Below are 4,131 nucleotides of genomic sequence, written 5' to 3' on the forward strand. Positions count from 1 at the left end.
TAAATTAACCCTTGCAGGTGCACCCCACGTCATGTGTTCAGAAGTGTGTAAATGACTGTGGTCATGCTCGGTCTTCACTCCATTCATTGGTTATAAGACTGCTGAAAATAGCAGAGTGCTGTACTTGGTGTCCCATAGAAAATGAACCTCCTCTCAATTCAGAACAGGATTGCAGAGCCCCAATATCGATGTTCCAAAGCCCCCGTCTTGATATCACTGGTGGTCTCAGCAGTCAGACCACCAGCAGTCAGCAATTTATAGCCTATTAGAAGGGGCATAGGGGCATGCCACTAGAAGTGTTATTAGGGGGGACGTGTCACTAGCAGTGTTATTAGGAGGCATGTGCCATTAGTAGTGCCATTAGTAGTGGTATTAGGAAGGTCAAATACAGACATTGCATTAGCAGACACATAATTACCGCCCTTATATTTCTGTTTGCCTTCATATTGTGGCAGCCATGGATCTAACATATACAACTACCTGAGTGCTGTATAAAATAAAGACATAAGGAGACCGATCATTGATTTTAAACATATTTTATTAAATACAATCTTTACCTGTACCTAAGACCAATGATCCAGAAGAAGGCAAAAAACCTGGACACGTTCAGCCAATGTGTGTTACAGGGAAAAAATTCCTTCTTGACCCCGGGAAAAGGCGATCAGTTCGAGAACCCTGGACCAAGGCCATACTACAACTAACTAACTGATATATATAGAGCAAAGATATTAAATATGGAGACTCATTTCTTGAGAGCAGATATTCTTTGTCTTGGTAAGTCGCCTCACCTTTCCTCGTCAGATCAGACTCTGAAACTCATAGCTTGACTACGTTCATCTCCCCTGTAAAAAAAACAGAACACTACCCCCCCACACATAACACTACCCCCCACACAGCACACTACCTCCCTACAAACACTACCCCTTAATATACAGACATAGGATTGTTGCATCATATCAGGACCATTATACAGTTGGTAAACAAAGTTGCACTCTGTAGTGCTAAAGCATGTAAACATGTATGTTCTACTCCTTATACCGTTGGATAAGACAGCAGACACCTAAACAATATGATGTCATGATGCACTGATTCCAGGATTAGATCCATATAATCAGCATATAATGACATCACAAGACAACAAATATAATGTACAGACATATTAAATGATTAACACTAAATAATCGCGTGGCTCTCTTTAGATTCTTCAATCTTCCGTCTAGGATCCAGATTCTCTCCTTGGTAAGAAAAAAAATAATATGAGGGGAAGTATCAGTATAAAACCTGTAGAAAGCGTCATAAATATATTGTACTTTATGCAGATAAGCAAACCCCGTTTTCTCTGCTTTTTTACGTTTTGACGTAAATACTTAAAATGGTGTACTAAATTTGTTTTTAAAAAATGTTGTAAATGCAGTTATATATACCGTATATACTCGAGTATAAGCCGAGATTTTCAGCCCAAAATTTTGGGCCTGTCACACGGTCTTCGGTGCTGCAGCTCTTCCCCTGTTCAGCGGTCACGTGGGACCGCTGATTAGAGAAATGAATATGCGGCTCCACCTCCCATAGGGGTGGAGCCGCGTATTCATTTCTCTAATCAGCGGTGCCGGTGACCGCTGATAGAGAAAGAGGCTGTGGCACCGAAGACCAGCTGTGACAGGCAGAGGGAGCGCCAGGATCGCTGGGACTAGGTAAGTATGTAATATTCACCTGTCCGCGTTCCAGCCGCCGGGCGTCGCTCCATCTTCCCGTCGTCGCTCCGCTCTGACTGTTCAGGTCGGAGGGCGCGATGACGCATATAGTGTGCGCGGCGCCCTCTGCCTGATCAGTCAGTGCAGAGACGCCGGGACCGGACACAGAGGAGCTGCAATCAAGAGAGGTGAGTATGGCATTTTTTTTTTATTGCAGCAGCAATGGCAGAGCTTTCTATGGCACAGCTATGGGGCAGTACTGAACGGCACACAGCAGTATATGGCAGCTATGGGGCAGTACTGAACGGCACACAGCACTATATGGCTGCTATGGGGCAGTACTGAACGGCACACAGCAGTATATGGCAGCTATGGGGCAGTACTGAACGGCACACAGCAGTATATGGCAGCTATGGGGCAGTACTGAACGGCACACAGCACTATATGGCTGCTATGGGGCAGTACTGAACGGCACACAGCAGTATATGGCAGCTATGGGGCAGTACTGAACGGCACACAGCACTATATGGCAGCTATGGGGCAGTACTGAACGACACACAGCACTATATGGCAGCTATGGGGCAGTACTGAACGGCACACAGCACTATATGGCAGCTATGGGGCAGTACTGAACGGCACACAGCACTATATGGCAGCTATGGGGCAGTACTGAACGGCACACAGCACTATATGGCAGCTATGGGGCAGTACTGAACGGCACACAGCACTATATGGCAGCTATGGGGCAGTACTGAACGGCACACAGCACTATATGGCAGCTATGGGGCAGTACTGAACGGCACACAGCACTATATGGCAGCTATGGGGCAGTACTGAACCGCACACAGCACTATATGGCTGCTATGGGGCAGTACTGAACGGCACACAGCACTATATGGCAGCTATGGGGCAGTACTGAACGGCACACAGCACTATATGGCAGCTATGGGGCAGTACTGAACGGCACACAGCACTATATGGCAGCTATGGGGCAATAATGAACGGTACAGAGCACTATATGGCAGAGCTTTCTATAGCACATCTATGGGGCAATAATGAACAGTATGGAGCATTATATATGGCACAGCTTTATATGAAGCATCTTATGGGGCAATAATGAACGGTATAGAGCATCTATTTTTATTTTTGAAATTTACCAGTAGCTGCTGCATTTCCTACCCTAGGCTTATACTCGAGTCAATAAGTTTTCCCAGTTTTTTGTGGCAAAATTAGGGGGGTCGGCTTATACTCGGGTCGGCTTATACTTGAGTATATACGGTAAGTAAAATAAAATATAATAGGAAAATAAAATGGTAAAATAAATAAATAAAAAGAAAGTAAATTAAACAGATAAATATATTTTCCCCCAATGTATGCACACCAAGCTATTTCCCATGTGGGGGAATAATGGTACATTTTTTGCCCCAATAATCTTAAATTAAAGTGACATCACCACCACAGCAATCTGTACCAGCCACAGATACCACTTGAAGTGTCACTGACCGAAATAGCTACAGTGGTGTCTCCATCCGAGGTGCGATCTTTGTGCTGACCTCTCTGATGTCCCCATGTTTGCTTCATAGAACTCTGTCTAACATTCCGCTGTGTGACCTCACATAGAACCTTCATCACCCAAGTCTAGAGATTCTATCAGCAAGGACTGAAGAAATCTAGAACCTTACAGCCACAATCTGTAGACTTGGATGGTCCATGTTGGCGCTAAGTTCACTAACTTAAATCCCTGTAAGGTTTCTTATTTACCTGTATCCTCAATACAGGAACTTCCGCTCTCCTCGTGTCCATCTCCTGAAATGAGAATCTGTGTCCTCAATCCTGGATCCTCTGATCTCCTCATCTTCATCTTCTGAAATGAGAGTCTGTGTCTTTGATCCTGAATCCTCCGCTCTCCTCGTCTTCATCTCCTAAAATGAGAATCTGTGTCCTCGATCCTGGAGCCTCCAATTTACTCGTCTTCATTTCTTGATATTAGAGTCTGTGTCCTCGATCCTGGATCCTCCGCTCTCTTCGGCTACATCTTCTGAAATGAGCTTCTGCCGCCAGAACACCCTTTTTTATAGACCCACAGTCATTGTGACATCATGCTGTGAGGTAACAATGGCCTCCTGTATTTGATGATGTGACATATATTACCATGAGTGATATCTCCACAGGTATTAATTAATATTGAAAAGTAATAATAATATGGCAGATCACATTGGTTACCATCAAGGCTGGAGGAGCCGGCGATTAAGGAAAAGTTCCCAAAAATAAAAAGCATTTACTGTGTCTGAAAAAAATAAAGGACTTTATAATAATTTACCTCAAGTGTAAGCCCTATGACAACACTTCCCCCTTTTTACAGCATTATACTGTTACCATAGGAACAAAGACTTTATTTACAAAACTATTAACAAAACTTTAGCAATTGCCCATGGCAAAC

General features: G+C 44.0%; 1 long non-coding RNA gene across 1 annotated transcript; it reads right to left on the reverse strand.

Annotated features, from left to right (window-relative positions):
• Nucleotides 1–520: 520 nt before the first annotated feature.
• On the reverse strand, nucleotides 521–3,727 carry LOC138645843 (uncharacterized). Its single transcript, XR_011314777.1, has 2 exons — nucleotides 3,453–3,727; nucleotides 521–1,235 (listed from the first exon to the last, which is right to left on the reverse strand). It is a non-coding gene; the product is annotated as an uncharacterized lncRNA (long non-coding RNA).
• Nucleotides 3,728–4,131: the final 404 nt, after the last annotated feature.

This window comes from Ranitomeya imitator, chromosome 7 (assembly GCF_032444005.1).
Source record: "Ranitomeya imitator isolate aRanImi1 chromosome 7, aRanImi1.pri, whole genome shotgun sequence".
Lineage (NCBI taxonomy): Eukaryota > Metazoa > Chordata > Amphibia > Anura > Dendrobatidae > Ranitomeya > Ranitomeya imitator.